At 42.8% G+C, this 10,815-nt stretch overlaps 1 pseudogene; it reads right to left on the bottom strand.

Moving 5' to 3' along the window:
- Positions 1-567: 567 nt before the first annotated feature.
- LOC126164296 (5S ribosomal RNA) lies at positions 568-685 on the bottom strand (annotated as a pseudogene).
- Between the last annotated feature and the right edge of the window lie 10,130 nt (positions 686-10,815).

Genomic DNA, 10,815 nt, shown 5'->3' with positions numbered 1-10,815 from the left:
GTGGGCAGTACTGTAAGCCGGCCGATGCTGCACGACTCTCCCCTACTGTACTATACGGTAGTACAGGGTAGCGGCAGGACTGGAGACGTTTTCCGGTCTGCTGGCCGCACGGGCCATACAGAGCGCGGAAGAGCGCAGAGCGCACTGCGCGGCCCGCTGGCGCTCGTCACCGTTGCCAACTTCACGGCTGGCGACGCCCTCCCCGACATCTTTTTGCCGGCGTGCATCCGTTATGTGCGAGATCCGCTTTCTGTTTTAGAAAAGTTCCACAACTGGCGGCCCTGTTAAGCTACCATAGAGTTGCAGCAGTGAGGGACACCTGTCAGCGTGAGCATCCGAGTACAAATCAAATCTAAAAACTCCGTCTGGACAGGCCATGAAGGCCCAACAGTACTGACCGGCAGCCGTGTCATCCTCAGCCTAGAGGCGTCACTGGATTGGGATATGGAGGGGCGTGTGGTCAGCACACCGCTCTCCCGACCGTATGTCAGTTTCCGAGACCGGAGCCGCTACTCCTCAATCAAACAGCTCCTCAGTTTGCCTCACAAGGGCTGAGTGCACCCCGCTTGTCAACAGCGCTAGGCAGACCGGATGGTCACCCATCCAAGTGCTAGCCCAGCCCGACAGCGCTTAACTTCGGTGATCTGACGGGAACCGGTGTTACCACTGCGGCAAGGCCGTTCGCACAAATCAGATCTGGTCTCCCCAATTTCGAATGCCCACCGACAAGGTTACCATCCTAATCTTAATTTTCGTCATCCATGTCGCGCTCAAAAACATTGGAGGCTGTTGCGCTGATTCTGTAGCAGAAAACTTGGTACACTGTCGTTTTTTCAGGTTTTCCATGCTGATACAGTATTGGCTTCAGGAAAACATAAAGGCACCGGAGAGGCATTTCTGACGTTGCGGTTGATAATGGAAGCAATACTGAAGAAAGAATGAACACACATTCATAGGATTTGCCGACATGGAAAAAGCGTTTGACAATGTAAAATAGTCGAAGGTGTTCAAATTTCTGAGAAAGATAAGAGTAAACTATAGGGAAAGACGTGTAATATACAACATGTACAAGAGCCAAGCGGGAACAGTAAGACTGGAAGAATAAGAACTAAAAAACTCTAATTAAAAAGCGTGTAAGACAGGTATTGTTCCATCGACATATCGAAGAAGCTATGACGGAAATGAAAGAAAGGTCAGAGAATGGAATTAAAATTCAGGATGAAAGGATATCGGTGAAAAGGTTCGCTGATAACATTGCTATCCTCAGTGAAAGTGAAGAAGAATTACAGGATCTGCTGAATGGAATGAACAGTCTAATACGTTCAGTATACAGTTTAAGAGTACATCGAAGAAATAAGAAAGTAATGAGAATTAGCAGAAATGAGAATAGCTAGAAATTTAAAATCTGTATTGATAGTCACGAAGCAGAAGAAGTTGAGAAATTCTGCTACCTAGGCACCAAAACCATGACGGACGGAGCAAGAAGGACATAAAAAGCGAAGTAGCACTGGGATAAAGGGCATTCCTGGCCAAGAGAGATCTACTAGTATGAAACATAGGCCTCATTTTTATCAAGAAATTTCTGAGAATGTACGTTTGGAGCACTGAATTATAAGGTACTGAAACATGAACTGGGGGAAACCCAGAACAGAAGGGAATCGAAGCATTTGAGATGTGCTGCTGCAGAGGAATGTTGAAAATTAGGTGGACAGATAATGTAAGGAATGAAGAGGTTGTCTGCAGAATAGGCGAGGAAAAAAATATATTTGAAACATACTAACAAGAAGAAGGGACAAGATGACAGGACACGTGTCAAGATATCAGTGAATAACTACAGTGGGTAAAAATTGTAGAGGAAGACAGAGACTGAATGCGTCTAGTAAATAACCCAGGACGTAGTTGACAAGTACTACTATGAGATGACAAAATTGGCACATAACAGTAATTCGTGGCGGGCAGCATCAGACGAGTCAAAAGACTGATAACACAAAAAGAATATTCCATCATCTTTCAAATGCGTACCCTGGACACGAATTCTTCAGCTTCCATATACTCGGCGTTGTCCATACAATCATCTTGAAGGCTGGGGACCATTTTATTTTTCACGTCTTCTATTCCTGACTCGCTGGAGGGCAGCTGTGGAGCAAAACTTGGTTCTTTTCAGCCAAATATCTGGAACGTTGGGGATTGAATTGGCGTGTCTAAGCGTGCCAATTTATAGGCTGGAATGCTGCAATCATCTGTCTAGCCGGTATTCGAACACTTGCCTCCCATTTTAATGCAACTATCCATATGTTTTGTAAGCACTGTGGATTTCCTGACTCAATGCTTGTCACATTTTTTCGTAGGCATATAAGTTATATCTACGACTGGCGCTGTTGTGCCAACTGTCTTATGTGGACATTTTACTCCAGAGTACGTCTTTGCGTCACGTATCTGTAGAATTTAGTCGTATAAATAGGCACGCTTGGATCTGCAGAATTTAGTCACCGACTCTCCTTGAAAGTGATTGTAGGATTAACAGCCTAAATATGGGAAGATGAATTGTAGCTGTCTTGGATGCACGCTCGAAAGAAATCATTAAAGACGCACTGCAAGATTTGAATAGGGAAGCAAAACCAAGTAACATCCTTGGTGCCCAACGGCCTGATTAGCTAACTTAAATGCTAAGTAGCTCGGAAACGGTGCAAAGTACGGAATTTTTTCCTAACAATTATTCCTCACCACAGCCTACCATTCGACACCCTTAGAAGCTTTTTCGACTGTTTCTGACCATCCTGTATAGTATTCAATAAGGGCCATCTATTATAACAACGCGTATGAAAGCTGCCACTTGGAATTTCTGAGGCAAAAGGGAAGAAAGTAACTGCATCGTAAGGTACAGTTCAAGTTACTTCAGTCATATGTTTATCGTATTACTGTCTCTTTCGCTAGCACTATTTTGTCGACAATAAATGTTTATCTTAATGTACCTCTTAATAAAGACATATTTTTTACTTATTTGGTTTTCTCTGCAAAAGTGTTCCTAATAGCTATTGTTGCTTTCTGTATTATTATAATAGGCAGTTTGAATTGGTAGGTAACTGTCCATCTTTCTGTACTGATACAACATTTATTGTTATTGTAGACTTCCCAAGTGGTAAAAACATAAATAATAAAAAAAACTATTCTAAGTTGTACGAGAGCTATTCGGAAAGTAAGGTCCGACCAGCACGAAATGGAAAACACTGTGAAAGTAAAAAAAAGTGTTATTTGCAACAGTTAGGTACACCTTCCAGCTACTTCTCAATATACCGAGTAGTTGTCTCTCCGACTTTGACATGTGTCGTAGCGTTGTACCAACTTTCTAGTACATTCTCCACAGAAGGCAGCCGCCTGTACTTTCCGCCAATTCTCTACGCTGGTCTGTAGTCGTCAACTGCGTCAAAGTGTTGTCTTCATAGCCAACGGTTCATGTGAGCAGAGAGGAAAACCAGAAGGAAGCACGTACGGGCTGTATGGTGGGCGATGAAAGACTTCCCATCGAAAACGCTGCGGGAGCGTCTTCGTTGCTTCTGCAATGTGCTCCCAAGTATTGTCACGAAGAAGAGAATGCATTACAGTTACGTTATGTGGGCTGCATGAACTCAGGTGAAATCGCACGGTAGGCAACCACACTTGGCGAGAGACTCCATATTGGTCTAGGCTTCTTTATCTGCTCACTGTGCCATCAGAATTCAAAAGAGCGAAGTAAAGCGATCGATAGGCGTACTAGACGCACTGGGCAACACACCTATGCGAAGCTTCATCGGTTCTTCACTGTCGTTTCCATTTCTGAAAAGCCCTCGAAGTTCATAAACTTCGTCTCACTGGAAGTAATATGTTTTATAGCTTTTGCAGTGTTCTAGAAAACCAAACTATGTACTGAGATCTGTGAATCGGCTTCCATTTCTGGTCTCCAAATTACTTCAAGAAAACTTTACAGAATGAAGTTTGTAAGATTCCCACACTGGAGTTTGGAGCGGTGCAACAGAGGATGCGAACCGATGTAATTTTAGAAAATGCAGATTGTATATCGAGATTTGATAACCACTCTGTGCTGTATGATTGATTAAAGTAGTCTCGGACTACTTCTGCGAATGACTGCTGTCTCTGGTCGTTCTATAAGCAATAATGAACATTGTAATTAGTAATAGCATCACGCGAATGGCGGATGGATGCCATATCAAAGGGCTGCTTCTTTCCCTAGAGAAAAGCTGAAAAACAGAACTTGTAAAAATACTGACCTAAACTTGTGATCTGTTGGATGAATAAAGATACAAACATGTTGGTAACGCAAAATCAGTTCCTTATAATAACAGAAATCATTAATAACTACAGCCCACTACGCTCACATTCTGACGGCTGGAACAACCAGGCTTCTCCTAGATGCTCTCTAACAAATTTGAAGGCTGTGCCTTCTTTTATTACACGAGTATTTACATGTGAAATCTCTAACTGTTAATCGATACATCAAATTTTTACACACATACATAACATAATTCATAGGAAGGAGGCCTTATAGACCTGAAGTTATGTGATTCCCGAACAGACCAGCAGTTATATCTCAGTTTAAGTATCATTTGAGGATTTGTGAGGATTACATTATTTGCGTGAAATTTTTATTATTATTTCCTTCCCTATTGATACTGTATTAAGGCAGAGTGTATCATAACCCACTTTCAAGTTAATGCTAGTAAAACGCTCGTTGATTTTAAGAAAATCCTTTGGTTTTTCATGTTAGTGTTTCAGACATATTTGGAAAGGTAAGTTTGAGAAAATTTTCAGAGTTCAACGTGTCGGTTCGCTAGAGATGCAGCATGCACTTATGTATTTTCTTTTGGAATGGGTGGTTCATGGTTCAAAACGGCTCTGAGCACTATGGGACTTAACATCTGTGGTCATCAGTCCCCTAGAACTTAGAACTACTTAAACCTAACTAACCTAAGGACATCACACACATCCATGCCCGAGGCAGGATTCGAACCTGCGACCGTAGCAGTCGCGCGGTTCCGGACTGAGCGCCTAGAACCGCGAGACCACCGCGGCCGGCAGGTGGTTCATGGTGTTAAGATAACTATGTAGAAGGGACGACATAATTTCAGAGACTTTACTGGTCTCACACAGATATCATTTTATGTATACAGACTGAAGCGACGAATGAAAATTTGTATCAAGACCTGGAATCGAATCAGTGTCTCCCCGGCAATTCTGTTCGTGTGTAAGGGGGAATTTAGAAGTACACAGGGGCGGCAGTGAGAATTTGGATCGAGTACGGAGGCGTGCTAGGGTAATCCGTGCAGTTGTCGGAACTGCTCTGCCAAGGTGGCTTAGTGTCTAACGCATCTGCCTAGTAAGCAAGAGACGAGAGTTTCATTACCGGCCTACGTGCAAATTTGCACTCGCCGCTTCAGTCTGTGTACATATGGTAATTGCACTTAAAAAAGATAGCGTGAAAATACTTATAATTTAACAAAGCTTCGTTATTCCAAATCTACTTATTAAATCAAGGTCATAATCGCAATGTTACTTTTTGCAAGCATATTCCTTATGCGACTCAAAGGAAAATTGATCTCCCTTCCAATCTTTCCCGTGTGAGTGACATGGACTGATGGTTGGTACATCTATATGTAAATTTGCATCTACATCTACGTCAATACTCTATGAATCACTTTGAAATGTGTGGCGGAGGTTACATTTTTCTGCGTCATGCTATCAGCCTAATATCACACGCAACAAAAAATCTCATAAAAATAATTCTGAAGAGAACTGAAGAAATGAGGAGTTGCAAGAAGAGAATTGAAGAGCTGAGGAGTTGCAAGAAGGACTGCTTTTACATATCTGTGTGAACTATTGTTAGACTAATTTTATCTGAACGATGTCTTGAGGACAGGTACGTAGATGTCTAGAGAATATTCATAATTTTTGGGGTGAAAGGCAGTTGTTGCAACTTAATATACAGGTCCATGTGATATACTCGGCTTCTTCCTTCGACCGTCTTTCAGATGAGATTTTTCAGCTTTTCTGTTCTATTCGATAATGGCTGCGCTACCAGAGAGCTGTTAAATGGACCTGGAAAAGACGTGACCACTCACCGTTGTGAATATGTTACCTGATATTCCTCGGTACAAAGCACGTCGAATCTATCGCGAAATTTGGCTTTCTATTACGGCAGGCTGTGTATGGCACCATTGCGTTCTTGCTAACAACATGAGCTTGACGATAACGACGCTAGATACCGCATGACGGCGTGAAGAGAATCGTGCGTTCGGGCTAAACAGGAGCTGCGCCGTTCATCCATCCATACGGCTGTTTATCGGAGCGCGTTAAGTGTTGCGAGCTCTCTAGGCGCGCCAAGTCAGCGACACAGTTCACTGCCGCTTCACGTTCTTCAGGATGCTCTCGACAACACTTACTCATATTCACCAGACGACAACTTGCATGCAGCTGATTACATACCAGGAACAGAGATTGCAGTTAACCCTTTTTAGAAACACAAATAAACAGAAAAAGTATTGTGTAAGCTTAGGGTCTAATAACCTTAGCAGTTAAGTCCCATGAGATTTCACACACATTTGAACATTTTTTTTTTCGCAGCCAAATGTCAGCAAGGCACAGGGAAAAATGTAAACAAATTGGTAATTATTTCAAAAGTAATCGCCGTAATTTTTAACACATTCATCCTGCTGTGAGACGGTCAGTGCCTTCGTGGAGAAACGTTTGTGGTTGCCTGCAGAACCATGACTGTATCCAGGCGCGCAACTCTTCCTCCGAAGCAAATAGACGCCCACGAACGTTTTTCTTCAGGGCACAAAAAATATGGAAATTTGACAATTTCGTGAAACAGTATTAAATACTACCACTCCACGAACTCCTATTGTGTTTGAACAAATTTACAATACGAATTCTCATACCGTAACGCTACATATGGATATACAAATATTTATGCTGATTTTTAAGTAGATGTAAAAGACAAAGACGAAAATGCTGTCCTCCAAAAAATACTACTCAAGTTAACCCAGTATAATACTGTTTTATTTTATGGTAGACGGTAATGATTTACCAAGTAGGTTGCAAATGAGCAATTCAGTCCCTGTTCACGTATTAGAATAACAAGTAAAAACGTTAACAGATTTTAATCAGTTTGAAAACAAGACAGCAATATTCAGATGAAACAATCAAGATAATTTATCAAGAATAAAATGCCGAACAAGCGAAACTATTTTTTATAATGAGAATGAATTACGGCAGGAAGACTAGTCTTGGAGATAGAACCATCAGACGTCAGTAGACCGCGGGACGAACGAAACCTCGGCCTGCCGCTGTGGCCGAGCGGTTCTAGGCGCTTCAGTCTGGAACCGCGCGACCGCTAAGGTCGCAGATTCGAATCCAGCCTCGGGCATGGATGTGTGTGATGTCCTTAGGTTAGTTAGACTTAAGTAGTTCTAAATCTAGGAGACTGATGACCTCAGATGTTAAGTTCCATATTACTTAGAGCCATTTGAACGAAACCTCGAGTACTGGACAGGCCGCTGTTAAGCATGACCTGCACCCTAGAAGATATTTCATCCGTTTTTCACAGTTGTTTTTACTATTAAAATCCATAGTACATTAAAAACGATAAGACAGGTCGTTGTCATAATGCCAACAAAAGTCACTAGATCGCAAGCTGATCAAAGATCGAACAGAACCCGAAATTTCCCAAACTGTGAAGTAGACTATTACAACAGTTCGCGTCGTGTTTAAAACTCAGCCCTAATAAAGGGGCTTACATTTTGACCAGCTCTAGTTCCATTACTGCCTCGTTAAGTACAGACATCTTTTCTTTGAAATATCTTCCTGTACCTGATTTTGAACGCTCAGTGGTTCAAAAATTGCAGTTTCTTTTGTATTTAAAGGATTCGTGCGTGATTTTTTGGAGTTCTATCTGCATCTCATTCTGAACGTACAGGTGTTCAAATAGTTGTAAAATATTTCTTTGTTCATTTCTCTTTTTGGTTTTGTGGGCTAAACAGGAAAATTTTTCTTGTTCTGAGGGGAAGCACCCGCATGCGATCTTTATTTCGTACATGTTTAACTTGTCCATGTTTGATTCTGAACTGAACCAGACAGCTGTTTTCTATTTGGCCTGAAGTGAAGCCGGTAACCTTGCCTTGGTAATTTTGAATGGTGTTTCTGTTTTGTTGTTGTGGTGACTGTCGACGGCAATTACTGGCGGGCAGTTGTAGGTGGTGTTCTGAAGCGTCAGCGGTCCAGTGCTCACATCCCTCGGAATCTTCCCTGAAATCAGTGAGACAGCTACAGGTCTTCTCATTATTAGCTTCTGAGTTATGAAGTTTAACCGTTTTTCGCGGGCCAAAGCGAGGCTAGCGGTCCTTATTTACACTGATTATTTTTTAAAAAATTGTTTGGGTCTTCTGTCAACCACGGTGCTTGTTTTCTCGTTGTCTGCCACTTCTGGTCTTCCTGATGAAATTCAGTAGCTGCTCTCTTGTTAGTATCCTGAACTTTTCTATTTGCCCCAGTGTTCCTCCACTTTCCTCTTGAGCTCTGTCTTGGTTTCCTCGGACCATTTCCTGGTCTTCTTGTTGTCCTTCCGTAAGAGATGTTAGGAAGGATCTGTTTTCAATACTAAATTGTAGCCACTATTGTTGGTTACTATGATTTGCCTAATATGAATCTGTGCCAGGTCTTTCTCTTTCTGCTTGATCCACAGGGATCCAGTGGCGTGGCTTCGTCCTTACTGATGTTGGTTCGTGAGGCGCTCAACATCGTGGTCATCAGCGCCCCTACAAGTTCCAATCTTTCCACTTCCAGTTTCGCCACTACCCGAATGATGATGAGATAATTAGAACAACACAAATACCCAGTCCCTGGCTGGAGAAAATCCCCGATCCGTCCTGGTATCGAACCGGGGACCCCATGATTCAGAGGCAGCAACGCTAGCCACTAAACCACGAGCTACAGACGGCTTCGTCCTTACTGGCTACTTTGAAGATCTCGTAGTTCAGCCTATGAGGATCCATTCTGCACACGTGACCAGAGAAAGCTAGTCGTCTTCTTCTGATGGCGTCGATGAGGTTTTCTTGGTGTTGGCAGAGTTCTCGATTAGGCTTGTGCCATAGTCTTTCACTTGCTAGGACTTTTGGTTCCATTGTCTTTCACAGAAATATCCTTTCTTGTAATTTGAGAATTCTTATTGCAATCTTCTTGGTTATACTACAATTTTATATTGTCTTAGTTTGATATTCATCGATAGATGTTTCGAGACGTACATTTTTCTGCAAGCGTAGTAGGTACTACCAACTTTCATTTTTCTTTGTTCGCAGTGCTCAGACATCAGAACCGTTTTCTATAGGGAAAAGAGCCAAATCCACTTATGGCCATCCAGATTTAGGGTTCCCATGATTTCCTTAGTTCCATTAAGGCGAATACCGGGAAATTTCCTTTGAAAGGACGTGCCTTTCCATTTATCCGACCTTAATCCTTTAGATTTTGAGTAGTGTATTAGACATCGGCAACGTGCACACATAACAGCAACGTGTGTCTCATGTAACTGAAGGTGGCTGGGACTGATAGCTAGCGTACCCATTACTAAATTTCAATGCTATTTCGCTGTTCACAACGAAACTAATATGAGGTACCTCTTTGGGACGGCGTATTTTGTCTACCACCAGTGGTTCCGAACCTACAGATAATTAACTCCTGAGGGGTAAAATGAAATTTTCTGAGGAGAAAAAAGAAAATCTTGGACTCTCTTTCTGTCACGAAACATTATTGAAAGGTCATTACTATAATCACTATTTCCTAAGACTGTAATACTCCTCACTTAACTAACCAATAATTACATTTTTCCAGTATTAGACATTAATGCGTGACACAGTATGATGGAGGTTACAGCTTGTGAATCGAATGTGTGAACACCGTATTCCACACTTAATCCACCCATTAAACGCGTACACTGAGATGATAATTGACACGGGATAGCGATATGCTCTTATACACATGGCAACTGTATCGGTTACACAAGGTATAAAAGGGCACTGCATTGCCGGAGCTGTCATTAATAGTCGCGATTCGTGTAAAAAGCTTTCGACGTGATTATAGCCACACGACGGGAATTAACAGAATTTGAACGTAGAATGGTAGTTGGAGCTAGACGCATGGGACATTCCACTTAGGAAACCATTAGAGAATTCAACAGTCCGAGATCCACAGCGTGAAGAGTGTGTCGGGAATATAAAATTTAGGACATAACCTCTCACCACAGACAATGCAGTGGCCGGCGGCCTTCGCGTAACTACCGAGAGCAGTGGCGTTTGGGGAGAGTTGCCAGGGCTAAGAGACAAGCAACTCTGCGTGAAATGGTTCAAATGGCTCTGAGCACTATGGGACTTAACATCTATGGTCATCAGTCCCCCAGAACTTAGAACTACTTAAATCTAACCTAAGGACATCACACACATCCATGCCCGAGGCAGGATTCGAACCTGCGACCGTAGCGGTCATGCGGTTCCAGACTGTAGCGCCTAGAACCGCACGGCCACACCGGCCGGCTCTGCGTGAAATAACCGCAGAAATCGATGTGGGACGTACGATAAACGTAGCCTATAGGACAGTACGGCGAAATCTGGCGTTTGTGGGCTATGACAGCAGACGTTCGACGCTAGTGTCTTTGCTACAATAATGTCTGTGACCAGGGTCTCCCGTCGGGGAGACCGCTCGCCTGGTGCAGGTCTTTCGATTTGACGCCACTTCGGCGATTTGCGCGTCGACGGGGATGAAATGATGATGATT

Source organism: Schistocerca cancellata, chromosome 2 (genome assembly GCF_023864275.1).
Source record: "Schistocerca cancellata isolate TAMUIC-IGC-003103 chromosome 2, iqSchCanc2.1, whole genome shotgun sequence".
In the NCBI taxonomy this organism is placed as follows: Eukaryota; Metazoa; Arthropoda; class Insecta; order Orthoptera; family Acrididae; genus Schistocerca; species Schistocerca cancellata.
The sequence above is the reverse complement of the archived record's forward strand: the minus strand, read 5'-3'. Positions and strand labels throughout refer to the sequence as shown.